Genomic DNA, 27,287 nt, shown 5'->3' on the forward strand with positions numbered 1-27,287 from the left:
GGTAAGGTACACTGCCTGGGTTTTTTCTATGTGACTGTTATGTAGGAGTGTGTCATTGTGGTTTATGTGTAGATTGAATTGTATTTAAGGTTGTGCGCACTGGCTTGTTGTATCTTCTCTAAGGCAGTCGCTCTCAAGTCATCTAGATAGCTTGCAGAGAAACTCAGCATCTCTGGCGTACAGCGCACCACCAGAAGCCAGGACAAGTTCAGTCTTGAAATTAACAACTGCAAAAGGGAAAGGACCAGTAAACAAGCCTTCTCTCCCTATGCCCCAAGACTATGGAACCTCCTTCCCGTTAGCATCAGACTCGCCCCCACGATCCCACAATTCTGAAAAGAACTCGACTCATCTCTTCCAGGAATCTCTCAGCCTCAACACCTAGGCCATCACCTCGCCCCTCTTGCCACCTGACTTGCTAGAAGCTGCCCATCCCTCTCCTCCTTGCCACCTGGTACAGCTGTACCCCTCCTCTCTGCCACTCTGTATCCCACCCCTGATATATATCTGTATTTTTGTTACCTCTGACAAGTGCTCCATTTTGTTTCTGTACTCTTGTATAATCATAATTGTTCTAGTATAACACACTTAATACCAGAGACCAGTTTCTAATGAGAGACCGTGATTCCAACCTGTGTTGCTATGCATTGTCTTGCTTCCAAGACAAACACATTGCCCCTGAGCGATCCTCCACTGTAAAGCGCTACAGTATGTATCTGTATATGTTGTATACCTCTGTAAAGCGCTCTGTTGCTTATCAAAGCTAGGTCTGCGCTCAATAAATATAATAATAATAATAATAATAATAATAATAATAATAATAATAATAATAATAATAGTCCAATGCCTGGGTTGTTTCTATGTGACTGTTTTTTATGTAGAAGTGTGTCTGTGTGTTTTATGTGTAGATACGATTGTATTTCATGTTGTGTGCACTGACTTGTATCTGTATGAGTAGGGTCCAGTGACCAAGTGTGTTGTTGTAAGCTTGTGTAGGGTGTGTGTTAGTGTATAGGTTGGCTAGCCCACTGGGTGTGTATGTTGGTGGTGTGTTGAAGAAAGCATGAGTGGCGTGGTTAGTGCATTGGCTACTCTCTAAGTTCTTCTATGTGACTAGCAAGTCTAATCTTCACAGATCTATCTAAATGTGCAGCATGGCTATTCTTCACAATCTTTCTAAATGTGCCGCATGGCTAAACTTCCCAATCTATCTAAGTGTGACACTTGGCTAATCTTCACAAATCTATCTTAATGTGATGCGTGGCCAGGGGAGTTGCTAGGTCTGGAAAAGACCCGGGGCTAAGCTGATGTCGGAAGTGTTGGGGCTGGGGGCTAGCTAGTCTTTTGGCTGTAGCTCCTAAAATTCTGACCAGGGCTACAACCAAAAGATCAGGGGCTATAGCCCCCTTAGGCCCCCCTAGCAACGCCCCTGTGCATGGCTAATCTTCACAAATATATGTAAAAGTGCTGCCTGGCTAATTGTCGTAGATATATCTAAATGTGCTGCATGGCTAAATTTCTCAATCTGTCTAAGAGTGATGTGTGGGTAATCTTTGCAAATGTATGCAAAAGTGCTGCATGGCTAATGTTCACAGATCTATCTAAATGTGCCTATTGCGCCCTGATACCCTCGGGTCTGGCGCGCATTACAAATATTAAAACAAACAAACAAGCAAACTTCTCAATCTATCTAAGTGTGAGGCATGGCTAATCTTCACAAATGAATGTAAAAGTGCTGCATGACTAATCTTCAGACATGTATTTAAAAGTGCTGCATGGCTAATGTTCATAGATCTATCTAAATGCTGCATGGCTAAACTTTACAATCTATCAAAGTGTGACGTTAGGCTAATTTTAAAAAATCTATCCAATTTTGCCGCATGGCTAAACTTCACAATCTATCTAAATTTGATTTGTGTCTAATCTTGACATATCTATCTAAAGGTGCTCCATGGCTAAACTTCACAGTCTATATAAGTGTCCCACGTGGCTAATCTTCACAAATCTATGTAAACGGGACACGTGGCTAATCTTCACAAATGTATTTGAAAGTGCTGCATGGCTAATGTTCAGAGATCTATCTAAATGTGCTGCAAGGCTAAACTTCACAATCTAACTAAGTGAGACACGTGGATGGTCCTTGCAATTGCTAAATGCAGAGTGTGACTACTTGACACAATTAGGTTAACAGTAGAGGATTGCTACCTGACATAAATTGGCTAAAAGCAGAAATTGGCGAGTTGGCCCAATTGGGCTGACTGTATGTAGGCATATAATATTAGTTAATGGGGGAGGTGAGGGTTTACACAAATAGGCTAAGTGTGAGATATGGCTGACTTACTCAAACGGGCTATGAGTGAGGTGAGGCTACCCAACACAATTAGGATGAATGCAAAGTATGGATACCTTACAAAGATAGACTATATTTATAATGGGTAATTAGAGTGGTGGGATTTTAATGGAAGGCAGTAATGGCTGTACTCCCTTACCTTATCAGACACTGCTGGTTGACGGCGGCAGGATTCCCAGCCGAACACGGGCAAACACGCACTGCCACTGTTTCTTCAGGAGCAGCCTTTTGCCTTGGGGTGCTTAGCCGTGGGCTGCCCAGGCAGGGGCTGCACTGGGGGTCAGTCTCAAAAAATTTTACTCGGGCCAATCAGGGTTTGGGGTGGGTGGGAAGTGGGCAGCTATGGGAACATGGAACCGGGTTGTGGTGCCAGCTGGGATGCGGCTAGTGCACAAAGAGACATCTGACTGCCTCAGCCAATTGCTAAAGGGCTCGGTGGGGAAAGAAAAAAAGGCAGAAACAAACAAAGGACTACAGCACCAAACATGGGCACTCTTCAGGCAGACCAGCGCAAACAACGGGTTAGGAGTCAAAGTCAAACAACAAATAAATCCTTCTGGAAATCCAGACTATCCCAATAAATTATTGCAATAAACTCACACGTTCATCCATAAGGCATCCATAAGGCATCCAATTTCTAGCCAAATCAGATTGGAATCAAAAGGAAAGATCTCACTGGGCACCGGCCAGGCCCTAGGACTGATGACCAAGTGGTCTGTGTGTAGGAAGGCTGCAGATCACATTCAGGAAGGCTGGGTGGGAAAGGAAAGAAAAACAGAAACAAAGCAATACAGCACCAGACCAGGGCACTCTACAGGCAGACCTGCACAGAAATAGGTTGGGAGTCAAAGGGAAACAACAAATAAATCCCTCTGAAAATCAACAACTAGCCCAGAATAAAGATTGCAATATATATACATATCCCTCCAAAAGGCACCCAATTCCTAGCCAGACCGGATTGGAATCAAAAGAAAAACACTCACAGGGCACCTACCAGGCCCTAGGACTGATGACCAAGTTGTCTATGTGAAGGAAGGGTTCAGATTACATTCAGGAAGGCAGAGGGAAGCAGGGAAAGATGGCCACCAGGACAGAGGGATAGGGACATTTGACTGCCTCAGCCAATTGCTAAAGGGCTGGGTGGGGAAAGAAAACAAAAACAGAAACAAACAAAGGACTTCAGCACCAAGCCAGGAGATTCTACAGGCCGACCTGCGCTAAAATAGTTTGGGAGTCAAAGGGAAACAACAAATAAATACGTCTGAAATTCAATTAGCCCAAACATTTTTATTATTGCAATATATTCACATATTCCTCGAAAAGGCACCCAATTTCTAGCCAACATCAGATTTGAATCAAAAGAAAATCACTCACAGGGCACCTGTCAGACCCCAATATATTCCAAAATGTGACTGTAGGAGCACATGTGCATGCTGCCTATACGCACTGGCACATTTTACCATAGTTACCGTAATGTGTCAGTGGCAGTCTCCTCTGGATCCAGATCTCCTCCTCATCATGGAAGCATGGTGGCAGGCAGGAATACTCAGAAACATGTGCAGTATTTGTGTATGTATGTTTATGTTGAGTGAGCAGTGAGGCTCCATGAAATGTATTGGAATGTAATGATGCAAGTGGAATGGAGTGTCCAGCAGTTTTATTGAAGTCTTGATTTTGAGAATACTTATGAGATTGAATATTAGTTATTAGTTGAATATTGCATTTCCACGGTAGCTTTCTTTGTGGTATATGGAAGTCTGGATATAGGAATAGGCAATGCTGTATGTGTGCCTATCCAGCATTTGTGAATAGATGGAACAGTGCTTGTGATCTTGTGTCTAAGAAAATGATTTAGAGATTCTCTGTTGTATTAAGCGGCCGTTTTGTCGGTAAACATTTGTTTTTTTAAAAGTAACACATTGGGTGTACTGTCCAGTAGAGGTGACACAAGAATAAGAATGTAAGAACAATTTGTATCTAAATTTGACAGTTTACATAGGGACCTTAGGAGTAGCTAACCTATTGTTCCCCTGTATATCTGTTACTTCATGCAATACTATGGCAATAAGCCCCTCGTCGGCGGGCCAATACCACCCGTGGTAATGCCCCTGGGGCCCATAGGGGCATTACCATGGGCGGTATTGGGCCGCCGTTGAGTAGCTTATTGCCATTTGTATTCCGGGGTCTACAGGCTCGGGAAACTAGTTTTCCGGAGTCTGCAGCCCCAGAATATTAATCCGTTGACTAAACCTTTTCAAGCAGCATTTCATTTGCCATTTGAAAAGGTGTTACTGCAGTACACGTTAGTGCTAGGAACACTGGATTGCGCATACTGCTGCATTATTATGGAGAAACAGGGTGCCATTTTGGGCCAACTTGCTCCATAATAACGAATGTCAGGAAACTGGCCACCTTGGAAAAAGGTCCCTCGTCCCTTTCCATGGTCACCAGAAAAAAAGAAAAAAAAGAGAGTGTAGCCGGTGTGCGATGCACGTAAGTGTGTCCACGGGATTACACCGTGGTATGGCTCAGAAACGAGCCAATCCATGTTAAGTGTATCCCGTGGATGTCACCGCCGGGTACTAATACCTTGTATTGCAGTTTTTTTGTCTTGTGTGATCTTTGTTGAGTCAGTGGGCCTCATTACATGGATGGCGGTAAGGGATTACTAGTACCGGTAAGGGTACCGGTAATCCCTTACCGCCTTACTACGAGGTCCCTTTGTGGGTCCCTACCTTAACGGCTGGTTTTACCAGTCGTTAAATACGGGACCCGCAAAGGGACTCTGAAGGTAAATACGGTACTGCAATTTGCGGTACCGTAATTACTGCCTTCCCCATTCCCATTGAGCCCTATGGGGGCAAAAATGGGAATGGGGAAGTGCCATGGTGAATGGGGAATTACCGCCCCCACACACCTTGGAATGGCGGACTCGGTAAAATACCGGCAGCAAGCATGGCGCTAACAGCGCCATGGTTACCGCCTTCCGTGTAATGAGGCCCAGTATCTTTTCTAGCTTTTCCTACTTTTTAGTGTTCTCTTTAGGGGAGGTGGTTATTAGTTTGTCTTCATACATATATGGTTTTCTTTGCATTAGGTGAGGTTATGAGTTCGGACAGAATACAGGGAGTTATAGTGTTTTCTTTTCTTTTTGGGATAAGAGCGAACATTGTGCTTGAGTGTGAGGGACTAGAGGTCAGGATGTGGCAGATCCTGATAGAAGGTGCCAAGTTTCTATCAGGATGTGGCAGATCCTGATAGAAGGTGCTAAATTTCTTTGAAGGCTAAGTTGGTTTGATAATGTTTGTGCTTTCATGTGAGCGGTTATGACAGTTGTATTTGTACAGAATCATGTACGCATAGTAATTATGGCATAGGGTAGGGTTCCATACTGTTTGTTTAGGAAGGAGGATGTGTACTATCTGTGTATGTATGTTCATGTGAGCAGTGAGGCTCCATGGCATCTACTGGAATGTAATTATGCAAGTGGAATGGAGTGTGCTGAGGGTTCATGTAGTGACTGTTGGGACACACAGAGATAGACAGAGGAACCAGAAGGATGCTTGTTACCTCTCTCCTACATCTTAACTATATATGTAACTACGACATATTAAAGAAGCATTCATTTTCTACATTGCCTGATATGGAGTGGTTCCTGCATCTTCATTACTAACATAAGACCAGGGAGAATACTTAAACAGGCTAATCCAGCCCCTCTCCTTCTGGGCAGAGCTAGAATACAGGCCCTGCCTAGCAGGGGAGAAGCCTAGCACAGAGTGCCTCCCTTCATCACCCACCTCCCTTTGCTTCTGCACAGGCTGGGAATAGAGTCAGCATTATAACCCCATCCCAACCCTTGTGGTGACAGGGTGAGAGATAAATCCACATTGTGCTTTTCCAATGGGTTGCTTTGCTTGCGCCACACCACCAGATTACCATTTGTTCCCACCTTGCAAGCAACTGCCTAGTCACACTTGGAACATCAACCGGGCCTCTGGTAGGCCTTCTACCGGGCCTACCAGAATCCCCTCTAGTCCTTCCCTAATATCTCTGTTTTCATGTTGCAGATGGATAACATCAAAACACATTTTACCACCTCTTCCAACTACCCACTATCATTCACAATTGCAGTAACAAGACTATTGCCACTGAGGCATCACACTAGCAAGCCCAGAAACTATCAATATCTCAATGATGCATTATCCTTTTGACACAAACAACAAAAGATGTTCCTCACACTCACAATAAGTAGTATAAATAGAAATAGGAATGATTTATGAATCCATCATCACTTAGTATGTGCAACAGGAAAAAAAAGTAAAACAAATTAATTTAAAAGTTAATCCTGAGTTATATGCAGAAAACAACATCATTGGGTGGCAGAAAAACCTACACGAAAGAAACAGACATTACAGATACTCAGTTCAATCATTTCACATAGATACCTCACTTTCAACACTCATGAAAATAAGGTATACCATGCATGCAAAACAGTTTTAGCAAAAACAAAATAATACAAGTAATCTTTATGCACGGCCGGTAAAGAAAATAAATCCAACTATTAATTTCTATATATTCAATTTACAAAATGGAGGATTTGCAAACATACATGTTTTGACTACACATGCAGCAGTGATTAATTAGCACAATCTTCTCCATGGACATTATAATCAGTATAAATCTGAAGATTAGGACGAGAAAATGTTATTACTGCTCAAGAAAATGTGAACTTTATGTTGTGAAATGTGAGGGACTACAATACATTATTACAAAAGAATATCCTTTGTACTGAAATTAGTCAGCACACAATTATATACACTCTAAAGACAAGGATGCAGAATTTAATAGTATGGGCTGGCTATCAGATATTCCAACATGAAGCCACCAGAAAAGTGATGGCAGACCCTCAGGAGGACTGCTTATTGCAATCAAAAACAATTTGAATTGCGGTAGCAAATTAGCATCACACAAATGTAAAGGTCTCTTGGCTAACAAAATAGGATTTATGATTGGGAACAAGGGGAAGAAAGGAGGCGGAGAGAGTAATGTGGTTGCAAGCTTAGGAACCTGAGCATTCGGCACAAAGCTCCCTGACAAATAGGTTTGCAGCCGTGTTGGCGAACAAGGATGTGGTGTTGAGCGACGAAGATGCACAGTAGACACTGCCTGATGATACATAGCACGCAATGCAACATCCACAGTTCTGAGCCTTTAAGAGACTTTAAGAACCATGGATCAGACCCTGTGAGACAAGTCCCTAGCAAGACAATGTCGCAATGTTGAGCGACGCAAGTGCGTAGGAGACGCTGCCCGACGATATATAGCATGCAATGCAACGACGACGCTTCCGAGCCTTTAAGAACCAAGGACCAGACCTTCTGCAGCAAAGCCCTCACAGGACAAGGCTGCTATGTTGGGTGACGCATGTGTTTGGTGACAAAGGGGTCGGAGGGGATGTGGAAACGAAGAGTGGGAGCATGCAGCGTAGCCATCAACCAGCAGCAACTGCAAGGTAGGAAAGGTGCGTGCAGTGGGTGCAGCCATTACTGCGCCCTGGTACACTGCCCGACATTGCAAGTACTTTCCTTTCCAATAGGTTTTCTTACCTTGCATTGTGTCCCATGCATCCACTAGGCTGCCCTTTCTTCAGGGTAGCCGTACTCTATTTCTTCACTGCTTTTACTGTGAGCTGTTGTGCTCAGGTGTGGCAAGCCTCAGATCCTGGGTGGCAATCAGGACAGAAGGTGTTATAGAAACATTTTCAGACAGTTGTATTTGTCCAGAATCATGTAGGCATAGTAGTTATGGCCTAAGTTAGGGTTCCATATTGTTCCATATTGTTTGTTTAGGAAGGAGGATGTGTACTATCTGTGTATGTATGTTCATGTGAGCAGTGAGGCTCCATGGCATCTATTGGAATGTAATGATGCAAGTGGAATGGAGTGTGCTGAGGGTTCCTGTAGTGACTGTTGGGACACACAGAGACAGAGGAACCAGAAGGATGCTTGTTACCTCTCTCCTACATTTTAACTATATATGCAACTACGACATATTAAAGAAGCATTCATTTTCTACATTACCTGGTATGGAGTGGTTCCTGCATCTTCATTACTTACATAAGACCAGGGAGACTACTTCAACAGGCTAATCCAGCCTCTCTCCTTCTGGGCAGAGCTAGAATACAGGCCCTGCCTAGCAGGGGAGAAGCCTAGCACAGAGCGCCTCCCTTCATCATCCACCTCCCGTTGCTTCTGCACAGGCTGGGTGGGAATAGAGTCAGCATTCTAACCCCATCACAACCCTTGTGGTGACAGGGTGAGAGATAGGTCAACATTGTGCTTTTCTAAAGGGTTGCTTTGCTTGCGCCACAACACCAGATTACCATTTGTTCCCACCTTGCAAGCAACTGCCTAGTCACACCTAGGCACATGAACGACTTCTACCTGGCCTACCAGACTCCCCTCTAGGCCTTCCCTAATATCTCTGTTTTCATGTTGCAGATGGATATCATCAAAACACATTTTACCACCTATTCCAACTACCCACCATCATTCACAATTGCAGTAACAAGACTATTGCCACTGAAGCATCACACTAGCAAGCTCAGAAAAAATCAATATCTCAATGATGCATTATCTTTTTGACACAAACAACAAAAGATGTTCCTAACACTCACAACAAGTAGAAATAGAATTAGGAATGATTTATGAATCCATAATCACTTAGTATGTGCAACAGGAAAAAAAAGTAAAACAAATTAATTTAAATGTTAATCCTGAGTTATATGCCGAAAACAACATCATTGGGTGGAAAAAAAACCTACACGAAAGAAACAGACATTACAGATACTCAATTCAATAATTTCAAATACATACCTCACTTTCAACACTCATGAACATAGGGTATAGCATGCATGGGAAACAGTTTTAAAAAAACAAAATAATACAAGTAATCTTTATCCACGGCCGGTAAAGAAAATAAATCCACCTATTAATTTCTTTATATTCAATTTACAAAATGGAGGATTTGCAAACATACATGTTTTGACTACACAAGCAACAGTGATTTTTTAGCACAATCCTCTCCATGGACATTGTAATAAGTATAAATCTGAAGATTAGGAGGAGAAATTGTTGTTACTGCTCAAGAAAATGTGAACTTTATGTTGTGAATTGAGAGGGACTTCAATACATTATTACAAAAGAATATTCTTTGTACTGAAATTAGTCAGCTGAAGTAATTAGGAGACGACCCAAGTACGCTTTGTATAAGCTTTAATGAAAGGCCCCCGGTGGGTGGGCTGCTATGATGGAAATGAGTTGAACACTCTGTGTGAGAGCGTTCAACTCCAAACATTCCACACTGACGTAAGGTCAGTGTGTACATATTATAACATCTCCCTTACAAGGAAGAAATAAAGGGAAGGAAGGAAGGGGGGGGGGGAGAAAAGGGAAAGGAGGACAATGAAATATAACTGTAACACTTTCTCATCGGAAATATAACTGTAAGATTTCCTCATCAGAGGTTTCCTCTTGACAGTAGACTGCAGTGCTTCGTGCATCAGTAATAAACCTAGTCATCGTTATAATTTCGGATGATTCTCCGGTTCCTCTTAGAGAGGCTGACTGTAGGTTCAGAGGTCACGTCACTGTTCTCATCACAGTCTTGTTGATGTGTGTCTTCTGGCTGGATAACCTCTCTCGTTAGTATGTCCTTACTTGTACTGGGCTTTTTGTGGTCTCTCTCTATTTTCACTAGGTCATCGCCGGACCACTTCTTTCCATCCTCCAACAGTACAGATTTGCCAAAGCATCTCACTACCCTTTGCGGGGATCTAAAGCGGGATTCTCCCTTGACGATCTTCTTGGGTTCTTTAACACATACCAAATCTCCTTCTTGAATTATCATCTCTCTTACTTTGTTTTTTGAGTCGTAGTATGTTTTGTATTTGCTCTGTTTATCTCTTACACGTTCCTGAATGTGATCCATGTCCAATCTCACCTCTCCATTGTCCATAAAGATCCAGGCTGGTCTGAGTCGATTGCAGGCAACTCTGCCTCTCATCATTGTGAATGGTTCAACACTGGTGGTGGAGTGTGGAGTTGTCCTGTATGCACATAAGGCCTCCTTGAGTGTCTCCTTCCACGGAAGTGTGTTGACGATGGCTAAATGAATCACACTTTTCACTAGCCTGTTCATTCTCTCGACGAGGCCATTGGAGATCGGATGGTACAAGGAGGTGGTGATGTGATGGATAGCTTTGTCTTTGAGGAACTCCTGTAATTCTAGTGACAGGAACTGTGACCCATTGTCTGAGACTAGTTCTTTGGGATCACCTTCCTATTGAATATGTCCGTTAGGAATTCAGTGATTTTCTTTGTGGTTACATTTGTCTCTGCTACACACCACTCCGTCCATTTAGATGTATAGTCTACTAAGACTATAATATAGATTTTGACCGCTTCTAGATTTTCAAATGGCCCCATGATGTCTATGGCCACTTTAGACCATACATTCTTTGGGCTTTCAATTGGCTGTAATGGTGTTTTCCTTGTGGTTTTGGACTTGTCACTTGAGGAACAGGCGGAGCAGTTTTTGACCAACTCCCCCGCTTCCCTCCACATGTTCGGCCACCAATAGTTGCACCTTAAACGGTTCTTGGTCAGACTTCTCCCAAGGTGCCCTTCATGTGCCAGATCCAGCAACTTTTTTCTGAGCTGTATCGGTGGGATTAATCTTTCACCTCTGTAGATGTGTTCTTTGTCCATGTATATTTCTTGCCTGATGGGAATGAAGTCTGTTAGACTTTGGGATGGCGTTGTCCAATCGTCTGCTATTGCTTTCCTAATTTCTCTTTGCTCAGGATCACTGTTTGTTTTGCTTTTCCACTCATCGATGGGAATGGCTGGATTTATGGTTGCTATTATGTCTTGGTCTGGATCTTCAGGTTAAATGTCCTGATTGGTCGATAGCCTGGAGAAGCAGTCAGCCACTTGATTTTGTGTCCCTGGAGTGTAACATATGTTGATGTTGTATTGCATAATATCGAGGATCCACCGTCTTATTCTCGGGGATATGAGATGAGGTGTCTTTGACTGAAGAATGTGTACAAGTGGTTTGTGGTCTGTTCTGAGTGTAATGGGTAAAACCCAAATTAGATTCCGAAAATGTTGCAGGATCCGTCTTACTCCCAGTGCCTCTCTCTCAATCGTGGAATAATTTAATTCTGCTCCTTTTTGTACCCTGGATGCAAAGGCAATCGTTACTTTGCCCTTGCTATGGATTTGCTCCAGGACCCCACCTAGACCGATCTTACTAGCATCCACCGATATGATTGTTTTTGCCTTTCCGTCAAACATACCTAAGACGGGTGCTTGATTGATGTTGTGTTTTATTTCCTCAAATTCTGTTTTGCATTTTTCAGACCAGTCGAACTTGTTCATCTTCTTCATGATACTCCTCATGTTCTTGGTCTTGTCGGCATAGTTACCTACAAATTTTGAATAGTACTCGGTCATTCCAAGAAAGCTTCTCAATTGGTCTTTGTTTATCGGTTCAGCGATGCTTAGGATGTTATCTATTAGTTCTTTCTTGGGACTGATGCCATTGGAGTCTATGGAGTGGCCAAGGTAGGACACTTTGTTGCATTTGATGTTGCATTTTTCTAATTTTAAGGTGAGGCCACTTTTCTCAATCACTCTTAATACACTGGTAAGTATTGCATCGTGTTCTTGTTCTGATACAGCCGATATGAGGATATCGTCTTGGAAACAATGTACTCCTGCCAAACCCCCAAACAGGTGTGACATTAGTCTTTGGAACACAGCAGCGGCAGATGCGAGACCAAAAGGCATCCTCTTAAATCTGAATGCTCCTAGAGGATTGACAAAAAATAGGTGAGGCTTCTGGAACCCTCTTTCAAGTCTATTAGGTGATATGCAGATGAAAGATCTAGGGTACTGCAATACTTCGCTGGCTTCATGGTCGTTAACAGCTCAGATATGTTTGGGAGTGGGTGCCTGTCAATCCATATGTTTTTGTTTAAGTCTCTCAGGTCAAAGCACATTCTTATGGAGTTATCCGGTTTCTTCACAAGCACTATGGGAGCAAGCCATTCTGAGCTCTCAATGGGTTGTATAATGTCCTGCTCACATAAGCGCATTAGTTCTTTCTTGAGTGCTTCTTTTGTTCCTATGGGGACTCCACGGACTCTGTGGGCTATAGGAATGGCCCCTTTCTTGAGAATGATCTTATGATGAAACCCCTCCAGGAGCCCAATTTTTTTAGAGAACACTTTGGGAAACTATATTGCCAGGGTATCTTTGATGTTTTTCACGTCGCTCAGAACAGCCATTATGGGGTTCTCCTCGCCGGGATGGATTCTCACACAAAGAGCGGCTTGCTCTTCCCAGCCTACTATGGATGAACCTTTATTTGCTATGAAAAGCTTGCAGTAGGTCGTTCTGTCGCGGAACTTGAGTTGTACCCATGTATAACCAATAATGTCAATGGGACTCTTCCCGTACCCTGTAGCTCGTACTGCCGTGGTGCACTTCAGTGGGAACCTGCGTAGGTGGGGCACGGCACGTTGTGCACAGCTATGGGTGGAGATGAGATGCCTATGGAATCTTGTGGGACTATTCTGTGCTGCAAAGTCTCTAGGTATCAGTACAATGAGTGGGTCTCGGCATGGACTGTGACCTCACAATGGGCTGACATGTAGGATGGCTGGTCCTGGAAAGTCTTTAATGGAATGTCCAGATCGGGTTCTGAAATTGGATCACAATGACAACAATGACGGCTTGAAGCAGAGTGAAAGTTCCTGAAATTCCTTCTGGCTGCGTGGGCACTGCAGGGCAACAAAGTGGCAGCTTTTGAAAGAGAGACAACGTTCTAATCAGGGCAGCGGTGTCAGTTTCAATGGCAAATGAGGTGTATCCAATTAAAGATCAAAAGCTCAAACAAACAACAAAAAAAAATGTGTGCGTTTGGATGAAAACGCGTGCGTTTGCTTGACAGTTCAGAAATCTTAGTTATGTCCTCCCCCCACCTCTGACCTGATGGCTGGACAGCTCTTCTGCTGCGAGGAGCACCGTTGAGGCCGGATTTTATGGGAATGTGCGCCACTCTGAACTCCCAGCAGGGAGGAGCGGCGCCCTTCACTGGCAGAACACCAGAGGCTGTGGGGAGAGTCAGCAAGGCCTCTCTCGTGTATCGTCTGGCAGCCGAGTGGGGAGAGCAGGACAAAAGGTGCGGCGCAGGAAGCCGTGGGAGCGACTGGTACGGGATGAGTGTCGCAGGCAGGAGCAGGGAACGGTGACCGCTCCGGGGGCCTTATGGGGTGTTCCTCGTCGCCATTTGAAGTAATTAGGAGACGACCCAAGTAAGCTTTGTATAAGCTTTAATGAAAGGCCCCCGGTGGGTGGGCTGCTATGATGGAAATGAGTTGAACACTCTGTGTGAGAGCGTTGAACTCCAAACATTCCACACTGACGTAAGGTCAGTGTGTACATATTATAACGTCAGCACACAATTATATACATTCTAGAGACAAGTATGCAGAATTTAATAGTATGGGCTGGCTATCAGCTATTCCAACATGAAGCCACCAGAACAGTGACACAGACCGTCAGGTGGACTGCTTATAGCAATCAAAAAAACAATTTGAATTGCAATAGCAAACTAGCATCACACAAATGTAAAGGTGTCTTGGCTAGCAAGATAGGATTTATGATTGGGAACAAGTGGAAGAAAGGAGGTGGAGAGAGTAATGTGGTTGCGAGCTTAAGAACCTGAGCATTCGGCACAAAGCTCCCTGACAAATTAGTTTGCAGCCGTGTTGGCGAACAAGGCTGCGGTGTTGAGCGACGAAGGTGCACAGGAGACACTGCCTGATGATACGTAGCACGCAATGCAACGTCCAAGTTTCTGAGCCTTTAAGAGCCTTTAAGAACCAAGGATCAGACCCTCTGAGGCAAATCACTCGCAAGACAAAGTTGCAATGTTGAGCGACGTAGGTGCGTAGGAGACGCTGCCCGGCGATACGTAGCATGGAATGCAGCAAAGACGCTTCAGAGCCTTTAAGAATCAAGGACCGCACCCTCTGCAACAAAGCCGTCACAGGACAAGGCTGCATTGTTGGGTGATGCAGGTGTTTGGCCATGAAGGGGTCGGAACGGGATGTGAAATCAAAGAGTGGGAGCCTGCAGCATAGCCATCGACCAGCAGCAACTGCAAGGTAGGAAAGGTGCGTGCAGTGGTTGCAGCCGTGACTTCGCCCTGGTACACTGCCTGACGTCAGACATACTTTCCTTTCCAATGCGTTTTCTTACCTTGCATTGTGTCCCATGCATCCACTAGGCTGCCCTTTCTCCAGGGTAGCCGTACTCTATTTCTTCACTGCTTCTACTGTGAGCGGTTGTGCTCGGGTGTGATAGGCCTGAGGTCCAGGGTGGCGGTCAGGACAGAAGGTGTTAAACATTTTCAGACCATTGTATTTGTCCAGAATCATGTAGGCATAGTAATTATGGCCTACGGTAGGGTTCCATACTGTTCCATATTGTCTGTTTAGGAAGGAGGATGTGTACTATATGTGCATGTATGTTTGTGTAAGCAGTGACGCTCCATGGCATGTATTGGAATGTAATGATGCAAGTGGAATGGAGTGTGCTGAGAGTTCCTGTAGTGACTGTTGGGACAGAGAGATAGAGAGGCAGAGGAACCAGAAGGATGTTTGTTACCTCTCTCCTACATCTTAACTATGTCTGTTACTACGACATATTAAAGAAGCATTCCTTTTCTACATTACCTGGTATGGAGTGGTTCCTGCATCTTCATTACTTACATAAAACCAGGATTGAATACTTCAACATGCTAATCCAGCCTCTCCCCTTCTGGGCAGAGCTAGAATATAGGCCCTACCTAGCAGGGGAGAAGCCTAGCACAGAGTGCCTCCCTTCATCACCCACCTCCCTTTGCTTCTGCACAGGCTGGGAATAGAGTCAGCATTCTAACTACATCCCAACTCTTGTGGTGACAGGGTGAGAGATAGGTCAACCTTGTGCTTTTCCAATGGGTGCTTTGCTTGCGCCACATCACCAGATTACCATTTGTTCCCAACTTGCAAACAACTGCCATGTCACACTTGGCACATCAATGCCTACTACCTGGCCTACCAGACTCCCCTCTAGTCCTTCCCTAATCTTTCTGTTTTCATATTGCAGATGGATAACATCAAAACACATTTTTCCCCCTCTTCCAACTACCCACTATCATTCACAATTTCAGTAACAAGACTATTGCCACTGAGGCATCACACTAGCAAGCTCAGAAACGATCAATATCTCAATGATGCATTATCCTTTTGACACAAACAACAAAAGATGTTCCTAACACTCACAACAGGTAGAAATAGAAATATGAATGATTTACGAGTCCATCATCACTTAGTATGTGCAACAGGAAAAAAAAGTAAAACAAATTAATTTTAATGTTAATCCTGCGTTATATGCAGAAAACAACATCATTGGGTGGCAGAAAAACCTACACGAAAGAAACAGACATTACAGATACTCAATTCAATAATTTCACATAGATGCCTCACTTTCAACACTCATGAAAATGAGGTATACCATGCATGTGAAACAATTTTAGCCCAAACAAAATAATACAAGTAATCTTTATCCACGGCCGGTAAAGAAAATAAATCCACCTATTAATTACAGTAGTGGCTGTGTAGTTATGATTAAGTTGCTAATCCCATAGGAAGAGCACTTTTTGGCAGCTTATAACTTCGCTCTCCCTGGATGAATCCTCACCAAACCTTGCAAAATAAGTATATGGCCCACTCTGAATTGCAAAGTTTGATGAGATTTGGTCCGGGGGGGCAAAGTTATAGGGGGGGTCCCAAAATGTATTTTTTCCCATAGACTGAATGGGGAAAAATCTTTGCTCTCACCTACAGCCCAAACCGCAGGATGGATTTTCATTAAATTTGCGGCAGGAAAGCGTGCTGAAAGCGTGCTTTTGTACATTTGGTGAAAATCCGTCCAGTAGTTTTTTTTAAACATCCAAAAATGAGGTCACAAAAAATGTGTGATATCTATGGGGGTCATTACGAGATGGCCGGTAGCCATGGTGCTATTAACACCATGGCTGCCTCCCATACCATGACAGAGTCCGGTCTCGTTCAATGGGGATTTACCGGTGTAGTCCGACCGTGGCTGGACCGGTAAGTCCCCATTAAACAAACCATTGCCCATTCCCATTTGTGCCCCCATAGGGCTCAATGGGAATGGGGAGGGCGCTAATAACGGGCTCGGGCTGGAGTCCTTGTTCCAAAGCAAATGGAAACACGTGTCAAATTTACTAGGAGGCCATTGGCATAATGTCATCAGGGTAGAAGGTTGTGGAAGCAGGATGCACTACAGGGTTTTATGGTTGATTTCTGAATAGATCAGACTCAAATTTAGAAAGAGTTAGAAGCAAATCCTAAGGAAGAGGGGTGACAGAGAAATATAAGCAATGGGGCACCCTGGATGAAGATGAGTAGGGCATGAATGTGGTATTCCTACAGGATACTGAAGAGAAACAGGTGAATAAGGCCGTTGTGGTATCTAAGTAGATGTCTCAGAAGAATGAGATTGTGGCCTCTGAATCCGTTCAGCCCCTTGAAGGTGGGTGAAGCAGGTTCAGGAAGCCCTTGTCCAGTATCAGGCAGGACCGTAGATATCTCCTTCCATGGCATAGCCTAACTCATTATTGGTCTTGAGGTATTTAAGCTTGCCATATGGGAACACTTTTAAAGGGGAAGAATTCCCTCTTCGTCAGCACCCACCAGTATTTATGGCAACAACTAAGGAATGTCAATATGTTCCTCTATGCAGGACATGCCTTCTCATTACCAGACAAAAACTGTCATTAGTCCTCTGACCTTCTGATACAGCCCATGTACCTCTGCTCTTGTGCATAGCAATGCTCATTTTGCCCTAGTGGACCATCCACCAGCAGTATTACCATCACCATCTGCACATCAGCTTTTTAGTTATGGTGAGAATAGCTGTTTCTTCAGTCACAGAGGGGCTGACTGATGGGACATGCAGGTGCATACATTCTGTGTTGCCAAAAGACCATACATTTGCAGTAGCTAAACTCACAGCAGTGAATGATGCAGAGAAGTGATGCATGATCCAGCACCATCTGACTTTCTTGTAGGCTGTCCGCAGACATAAAAAATGCAATGCAGTAGCCCATATAGCCATTTAAAATGTTTGATTCTATGGGTGTGATCTATGGGTGTGAAATGCTGCGGTGGTTGTGGCCAGGGCCTAGAGTCTTGGGTGCATGGCCGTAGGCACATAAGACTCTAGGCCCTGGCCACAACCACCACAGCATATCACACCCATAGAATCAAACATCTATCAAATATTTGCAAATCTACAGTTTGTATACTGTTTGATTTGTATAGTTTGTATGTGAAGTTTTGGCTATGTCATGTCATTAAGATTGTAGAGTTTGGTAACAAGCACTGCAGTACAACATATCCATGGAAGTAAACATTTTGGATTGTGGTGCATGGTTAGACTTTTGCTTCAATGGTTGTGTTATGGAGCAGTATTTATGAGTTATATTATAATATACTTACCGTTTGATTTTTTGTGATTGGATATATTTTTTTCATGACTTGGGTAACTGGTGCAGATATTCTTTTTCAATTTCTGTGATGAAAGAAAAGATCATGTTATTGTAGGTAGTTTATAAAGACTGACAGGCCGATTCATGTAATAATTAGCGCGGCGCAAGTGGCCAAAAACGTGCGATTCGCAGTGGAATAGCGAAAATCGCAGTGCAAGTGCGAAAATCGCACGAAAAGCAGCGCACATCGATTCGTGGAAGGCCGTGCGCGAGAAAACCATCGGATGTGCGCTAAAAAAGTGTGCGGCGCACGTTGGCGCACAGGCCATCTAACGGCGTGCGCCAGGTCACAGCGAAAATCGCACAGGCCACAGTGAAAATCGCACATAGCGCGGCGCACACAACAAAAGTAGGCGGAACACGGGGCGTAACACTCAGAATGGGGAACAACTTGCCAAAATGTGGGCGTCACGGGGGAAGTACAGGGTGCAAGTGCGCGGAACGCCCACACGCTCGCCTACAACATGTATTCATGGAATCGAATAGGGCAAAAAAGCGCATGGTCAAACCAGCGCACAGGCACAAACACGACCGCCACAAGAAAGCAGGAGGTAGCGTCTCTGCACCTGTAATAAATGTGCGCCAAAAGGTGCGCCAACAAATAGCACCTATATACAGCTATGAAGAATGTCCTATACTGTGGCCCTCCAGGACAAATGACGTGCAAAGGGGTACCCACAAACACGGACACCCGCTGACTGAAAAATAACGTGTGCGTGTATTCCGGGGTGCGCGGGAAGTTTTACACGCGATTTGGCAGGGTACGTGGATTTCAGGGGTGCGCAGGAATTTCCACACGCGACTTGGCTGGGTACGTGGATCTCAGGGGTGCGCGGGAAGTCTCACACGCGATTTGGCAGGGTACGTGGATTTCAGGGGTGCGCGGGAAGTTCCACACGCAATTTGGCCGGGTACGTGCGCGGGAATTTCCACACACGATTTGGCTGGGTACGTGGATCTCAGGGGTGCGCGGGAAGTCTCACACACGATTTGGCAGGGTACGTGGATTTCAGGGGTGCGCGGGAAGTTCCACACGCGATTTGGCCGGGTACGTGCGCGGGAATTTCCACATGCGACTTGGCTGGGTACGTGGATCTCAGGGGTGCGCGGGAAGTCTCACACACGATTTGGCAGGGTACGTGGATTTCAGGGGTGCGCAGGAAGTTCCACACGCGATTTGGCCGGGTACGTGCACGGGAATTTCCACATGCGACTTGGCTGGGTACGTGGATCTCAGGGGTGCGCGGGAAGTCTCACACGCGATTTGGCAGGATACGTGGATTTCAGGGGTGCGCGGGAAGTTCAACACACGATTTGGTCGGGTACGTGCGCAGGAATTTCCACACGCGATTTGGCTGGGTACGTGGATCTCAGGGGTGCGCGGGAAGTCTCACACGCGATTTGGCAGGGTACGTGGATTTCAGGGGTGCGCGGGAAGTTCCACATGCGATTTGGCCGGGTACGTGCGCAGGAATTTCCACACGTGACTTGGCTGGGTACGTGGATCTCAGGGGTGCGCGGGAAGTCTCACACGCGATTTGGCAGGGTACGTGGATTTCAGGGGTGCGCGGGAAGTTCCACACGCGATTTGGCCGGGTACATGCGCAGGAATTTCCACACGCGATTTGGCTGGGTACGTGGATCTCAGGGGTGCGCGGGAAGTGGCACATGCGATTTGGCAGGGTACGTGGATTTCAGGGGTGCGCGGGAAGTTCCACACGCGATTTGGCCGGGTACGTGCGCGGGAATGTCCACACGCGATTTGGCTGGGTACGTGGATCTCAGGGGTACGCGGGAAATTCTACACGCGATTTCGCTGTGTGCTCGCAGGTATTCCCTGTACACCCTCCACGGCCCCTGCAGGCAGCCGACACCACAGGGGACTACCCTGCACACCTGCTCATGTCACCCAGCACCCCCACCCCCCAGCACTGTGGGGCACCCTCCACCAGGCCCCCACTCATATCCCTTATCACCCCCACCCGCCAGCATCCATGGGAACCCTCCACCAGGCCCCCACTCATGTCTCCCATCACCCCCACCCCCCAGCATTGCAGGGCACCCTCCACCAGGCCCCCACTCATGTCTCCCATCACCCCCACCCCCCAGCAGTGCAGGGCACCCTCCACCAGGCCCCCACTCATGTCCAACTCATGTCTCCCACCACCCCCACCCCCCAGCAGTGCAGGGGCACCCTCCACCAGGCCCCCACTCATGTCCCCCTGCACCCCCACCCCCCAGCATCCAGGGGCACCCTCCACCAGGCACCCACTCATGTCTCCCACCACCCCCACCCCCCAGCAGTGCAGGGGCAGCCTCCACCAGGCCCCCACTCATGTCTCCCACCCACCCCACCCCCCAGGACTGTGGGGCAGCCTCCACCAGGCCCCCACTCATGTCTCCCACCACCCCCACCCCCCAGCCACCAGGGGCAGCCTCCACCAGGCCCCCACTCATGTCTGCCACCACCCCCACCCCCCAGCAGTGCAGGAGCAGCCTCCACCAGGCCCCCACTCATGTCCCCCTGCACCCCCACCCCCCAGCATCCAGGGGCACCCTCCACCAGGACCCCACTCATGTCTCCAACCACCCCCACCCCCCAGCAGTGCAGGGGCACCCTCCACCAGGCCCCCACTCATGTCCCCCTGTACCCCCACCCCCCAGCATTGAAGGGCACCCTCCACCAGGCCGCCACTCATGTCTCCCACCACCCCCACCCCCCAGCAGTGCAGGGCACCCTCCACCAGGCCCCCACTCATGTCCAACTCATGTCTCCCACCACCCCACCCCCCAGCCACCAGGGGCAGCCTCCACCAGGCCCCCACTCATGTCTCCCACCACCCCCATCCCCCAGCAGTGCAGGGGCAGCCTCCACCAGGCCCCCACTCATGTCTCCCACCACCCCCACCCCCCAGCCACCAGGGGCAGCCTCCACCAGGCCCCCACTCATGTCTCCCACCACCCCCACCCCCCAGCAGTGCAGGGGCAGCCTCCACCAGGCCCCCACTCATGTCTCCCACCACCCCCACCCCCTAGCAGTGCAGGGGCAGCCTCCACCAGGCCCCAACTCATGTCTCCCACCCTCCACCCCCCCAGCACTGTGGGGCACCCTACACCAGGCCCCCACTCATGTCCAACTCATGTCTCCCACCACCACCACCCCCCAGCATCCAGGGGCACCCTCCACCAGGCCCCCACTCATGTCCAACTCATGTCTCCCACCACCCCCACCCCCCAGCCACCAGGGGCAGCCTCCACCAGGCCCCCACTCATGTCCCCCTGCACCCCCACCCCCCAGCATCCAGGGGCACCCTCCACCAGGCCCCCACTCATGTCTCCCACCACCCCCACCCCCCAGCATCCAGGGGCAGCCTCCACCAGGCCCCCACTCATGTCCAACTCATGTCTCCCACCACCCCCACCCCCCAGCCACCAGGGGCAGCCTCCACCAGGCCCCCACTCATGTCTCCCACCACCCCCACCCCCTAGCAGTGCAGGGGCAGCCTCCACCAGGCCCCCACTCATGTCCAAATCATGTCTCCCACCACCCCCACCCCCCAGCAGTGCAGGGGCAGCCTCCACCAGGCCCCCACTCATGTCCAACTCATGTCTCCCACCACCCACACCCCCCAGCCACCAGGGGCAGCCTCCACCAGGCCCCCACTCATGTCTCCCACCACCCCACCTCCCAGCAGTGCAGGGGCACCCTCCACCAGGCCCCCACTCATGTCTCCCATCACCCCCACCCCCCAGCATTGCAGGGCACCCTCCACCAGGCCCCCACTCATGTCTCCCATCACCCCCACCCCCCAGCAGTGCAGGGCACCTTCCACCAGGCCCCCACTCATGTCCAACTCATGTCTCCCACCACCCCCACCCCCCAGCAGTGCAGGGGCACCCTCCACCAGGCCCTCACTCATGTCCCCCTGCACCCCCACCCCCCAGCATCCAGGGGCAACCTCCACCAGGCCCCCACTCATGTCCCCCTGCACCCCCACCCCCCAGCCACCAGGGGCAGCCTCCACCAGGCCCCCACTCATGTCTCCCACCACCCCCATCCCCCAGCAGTGCAGGGGCAGCCTCCGACAGGCCCCCACTCATGTCTCCCACCCACCCCACCCCCTAGGACTGTGGGGCAGCCTCCACCAGGCCCCCACTCATGTCTCCCACCACCCCCACCCCCCAGCCACCAGGGGCAGCCTCCACCAGGCCCCCACTCATGTCTCCCACCACCCCCACCCCCCAGCAGTGCAGGGGCAGCCTCCACCAGGCCCCCACTCATGTCCCCCTGCACCCCCACCCACCAGCATCCAGGGGCACCCTCCACCAGGCCCCCACTCATGTCTCCCACCACCCCCACCCCCCAGCAGTGCAGGGGCACCCTCCACCAGGCCCCCACTCATGTCCCCCTGCACCCCCACCCCCCAGCATTGCAGGGCACCCTCCACCAGGCCGCCACTCATGTCTCCCACCACCCCCACCCCCCAGCAGTGCAGGTCACCCTCCACCAGGCCCCCACTCATGTCCAACTCATGTCTCCCGCCACCCCCACCCCCCAGCCACCAGGGGCAGCCTCCACCAGGCTCCCACTCATGTCTCCCACCACCCCCACCCCCCAGCAGTGCAGGGGCAGCCTCCACCAGGCCCCCACTCATGTCTCCCACCACCCCCACCCCCCAGCCACCAGGGGCAGCCTCCACCAGGCCCCAACTCATGTCTCCCACCACCCCCACCCCCCAGTGGTGCAGGGTCAGCCTCCACCAGGCCCCCACTCATGTCTCCCACCACCCCCACCCCCTAGCAGTGCAGGGGCAGCCTCCACCAGGCCCCCACTCATGTCTCCCACCACCCCACCCCCTAGCAGTGCAGGGGCAGCCTCCACCAGGCCCCCACTCATGTCTCCCACCACCCCCACCCCCTAGCAGTGCCGGGGCAGCCTCCACCAGGCCCCCACTCATGTCTCCCACCCTCCACCCCCCCCCAGCACTGTGGGGCACCCTACACCAGGCCCCCACTCATGTCCAACTCATGTCTCCCACCACCCCCACCCCCCAGCATCCAGGGGCACCCTCCACCAGGCCCCCACTCATGTCCAACTCATGTCCCCCTGCACCCCCACCCCCCAGCATCCAGGGGCACCCTCCACCAGGCCCCCACTCATGTCTCCCACCACCCCCACCCCCCAGCATCCAGGGGAACCCTCCACCAGGCCCCCACTCATGTCCAACTCATGTCTCCCACCACCCCCACCCCCCAGCCACCAGGGGCAGCCTCCACCAGGTCCCCACTCATGTCTCCCACCACCCCACCCCCTAGCAGTGCAGGGGCAGCCTTCACCAGGCCCCCACTCATGTCCAACTCATGTCTCCCACCACCCCCACCCCCCAGCAGTGCAGGGGCAGCCTCCACCAGGCCCCACTCATGTCCAACTCATGTCTCCCACCACCCCCACCCCCCAGCCACCAGGGGCAGCCTCCACCAGGCACCCACTCATGTCCAACTCATGTCTCCCACCACCCCCACCCCCCAGCCACCAGGGCCAGCCTCCACCAGGCCCCCACTCATGTCTCCCACCACCCCCACCCCCCAGCAGTGCAGGGGCAGCCTCCACCAGGCCCCCACTCATGTCCCCCTGCACCCCCACCCACCAGCATCCAGGGGCACCCTCCACCAGGCCCCCACTCATGTCTCCCACCACCCCCACCCCCCAGCAGTGCAGGGGCACCCTCCACCAGGCCCCCACTCATGTCCCCCTGCACCCCCACCCCCCAGCATTGCAGGGCACCCTCCACCAGGCCGCCACTCATGTCTCCCACCACCCCCACCCCCCAGCAGTGCAGGGCACCCTCCACCAGGCCCCCACTCATATCCAACTCATGTCTCCCGCCACCCCCACCCCCCAGCCACCAGGGGCAGCCTCCACCAGGCCCCCACTCATGTCTCCCACCACCACCACCCCCTAGCAGTGCAGGGGCAGCCTCCACCAGGCCCCCACTCATGTCCAACTCATGTCTCCCACCACCCCCACCCCCCAGCAGTGCAGGGGCAGCCTCCACCAGGCCCCCACTCATGTCCAACTCATGTCTCCCACCACCCCCACCCCCCAGCCACCAGGGGCAGCCTCCACCAGGCACCCACTCATGTCCAACTCATGTCTCCCACCACCCCCGCCCCCCAGCCACCAGGGCCAGCCTCCACCAGGCCCCCACTCATGTCTCCCACCACCCCCACCCCCCAGCAGTGCAGGGGCAGCCTCCACCAGGCCCCCACTCATGTCCCCCTGCACCCCCACCCCCCAGCATTGCAGGGCACCCTCCACCAGGCCGCCACTCATGTCTCCCACCACCCCCACCCCCCAGCAGTGTAGGGCACCCTCCACCAGGCCCCCACTCATATCCAACTCATGTCTCCCGCCACCCCCACCCCCCAGCCACCAGGGGCAGCCTCCACCAGGCCCCCACTCATGTCTCACCACCACCACCCCACCAGCAGTGCAGGGGCAGCCTCCACCAGGCCCACACTCATGTCTCCCACCACCCCCACCCCCCAGCCACCAGGGGCAGCCTCCACCAGGCCCCAACTCATGTCTCCCACCACCCCCACCCCCAGGCAGTGCAGGGTCAGCCTCCACCAGGCCCCCACTCATGTCTCCCACCACCCCCACCCCCTAGCAGTGCAGGGGCAGCCTCCACCAGGCCCCCACTCATGTCTCCCACCACCCCCACCCCCTAGCAGTGCAGGGGCAGCCTCCACCAGGCCCCCACTCATGTCTCCCACCCTCCACCCCCCCAGCACTGTGGGGCACCCTACACCAGGCCCCCACTCATGTCCAACTCATGTCTCCCACCACCCCCACCCCCCAGCATCCAGGGGCACCCTCCACCAGGCCCCCACTCATGTCCAACTCATGTCTCCCACCACCCCCACCCCCCAGCCACCAGGGGCAGACTCCACCAGGCCCCCACTCATGTCCCCCTGCACCCCCACCCCCCAGCATCCAGGGGCACCCTCCACCAGGCCCCCACTCATGTCTCCCACCACCCCCACCCCCCAGCATCCAGGGGCACCCTCCACCAGGCCCCCACTCATGTCCAACTCATGTCTCCCACCACCCCCACCCCCCAGCCACCAGCCACCAGGGGCAGCCTCCACCAGGCCCCCACTCATGTCTCCCACCACCCCACCCCCTAGCAGTGCAGGGGCAGCCTTCACCAGGCCCCCACTCATGTCCAACTCATGTCTCCCACCACCCCCACCCCCCAGCAGTGCAGGGGCAGCCTCCACCAGGCCCCCACTCATGTCCAACTCATGTCTCCCACCACCCCCACCCCCCAGCATCCAGGGGCACCCTCCACCAGGCCCCCACTCATGTCCAACTCATGTCTCCCACCACCCGCACCCGCCAGCCACCAGGGGCAGCCTCCACCAGGCCCCCACTCATGTCTCCCACCACCCCCACCCCCCAGCAGTGCAGGGGCAGCCTCCACCAGGCCCCCACTCATGTCTCCCACCCCCGACCCCCCCAAGCACTCTGGGGCACCCTCCACCAGGCCCCCACTCATGTCCAACTCATGTCTCCCGCCACCCCCACCCCCCAGCATCCAGGGGCACCCTCCACCAGGCCCCCACTCATGTCCAACTCATGTCTCCCACCACCCCCACCCCCCAGCCACCAGGGGCAGCCTCCACCAGGCACCCACTCATGTCTCCCACCACCCCCACCCCCCAGCAGTGCAGGGGCAGCCTCCACCAGGCCCCCACTCATGTCTCCCACCCCCGACCCCCCCAAGCACTCTGGGGCACCCTCCACCAGGCCCCCACTCATGTCCAACTCATGTCTCCCGCCACCCCCACCCACCAGCATCCAGGGGCACCCTCCACCAGGCCCCCACTCATGTCTCCCACCACCCCCACCCCCCAGCAGTGCAGGGGCACCCTCCACCAGGCCCCCACTCATGTCCCCCTGCACCCCCACCCCCCAGCATTGCAGGGCACCCTCCACCAGGCCGCCACTCATGTCTCCCACCACCCCCACCCCCCAGCAGTGCAGGGCACCCTCCACCAGGCCCCCACTCATATCCAACTCATGTCTCCCGCCACCCCCACCCCCCAGCCACCAGGGGCAGCCAACACCAGGCCCCCACTCATGTCTCCCACCACCACCACCCCCTAGCAGTGCAGGGGCAGCCTCCACCAGGCCCCCACTCATGTCCAACTCATGTCTCCCACCACCCCCACCCCCCAGCAGTGCAGGGGCAGCCTCCACCAGGCCCCCACTCATGTCCAACTCATGTCTCCCACCACCCCCACCCCCCAGCCACCAGGGGCAGCCTCCACCAGGCACCCACTCATGTCCAACTCATGTCTCCCACCACCCCCACCCCCCAGCCACCAGGGCCAGCCTCCACCAGGCCCCCACTCATGTCTCCCACCACCCCCACCCCCCAGCAGTGCAGGGGCAGCCTCCACCAGGCCCCCACTCATGTCCCCCTGCACCCCACCCACCAGCATCCAGGGGCACCCTCCACCAGGCCCCCACTCATGTCTCCCACCACCCCCACCCCCCAGCAGTGCAGGGGCACCCTCCACCAGGCCCCCACTCATGTCCCCCTGCACCCCCACCCCCCAGCATTGCAGGGCACCCTCCACCAGGCCGCCACTCATGTCTCCCACCACCCCCACCCCCCAGCAGTGCAGGGCACCCTCCACCAGGCCCCCACTCATATCCAACTCATGTCTCCCGCCACCCCCACCCCCCAGCCACCAGGGGCAGCCTCCACCAGGCCCCCACTCATGTCTCACCACCACCACCCCACCAGCAGTGCAGGGGCAGCCTCCACCAGGCCCCCACTTATGTCTCCCACCACCCCCACCCCCCAGCCACCAGGGGCAGCCTCCACCAGGCCCCAACTCATGTCTCCCACCACCCCCACCCCCAGGCAGTGCAGGGTCAGCCTCCACCAGGCCCCCACTCATGTCTCCCACCACCCCCACCCCCTAGCAGTGCAGGGGCAGCCTCCACCAGGCCCCCACTCATGTCTCTCACCACCCCCACCCCCTAGCAGTGCAGGGGCAGCCTCCACCAGGCCCCCACTCATGTCTCCCACCCTCCACCCCCCCAGCACTGTGGGGCACCCTACACCAGGCCCCCACTCATGTCCAACTCATGTCTCCCACCACCCCCACCCCCCAGCATCCAGGGGCACCCTCCACCAGGCCCCCACTCATGTCCAACTCATGTCTC

The sequence above is a fragment of the Ambystoma mexicanum genome, chromosome 5q (genome assembly GCF_040938575.1).
Source record: "Ambystoma mexicanum isolate Mex_15411 chromosome 5q, UKY_AmexF1_1, whole genome shotgun sequence".
Taxonomy (NCBI): domain Eukaryota; kingdom Metazoa; phylum Chordata; class Amphibia; order Caudata; family Ambystomatidae; genus Ambystoma; species Ambystoma mexicanum.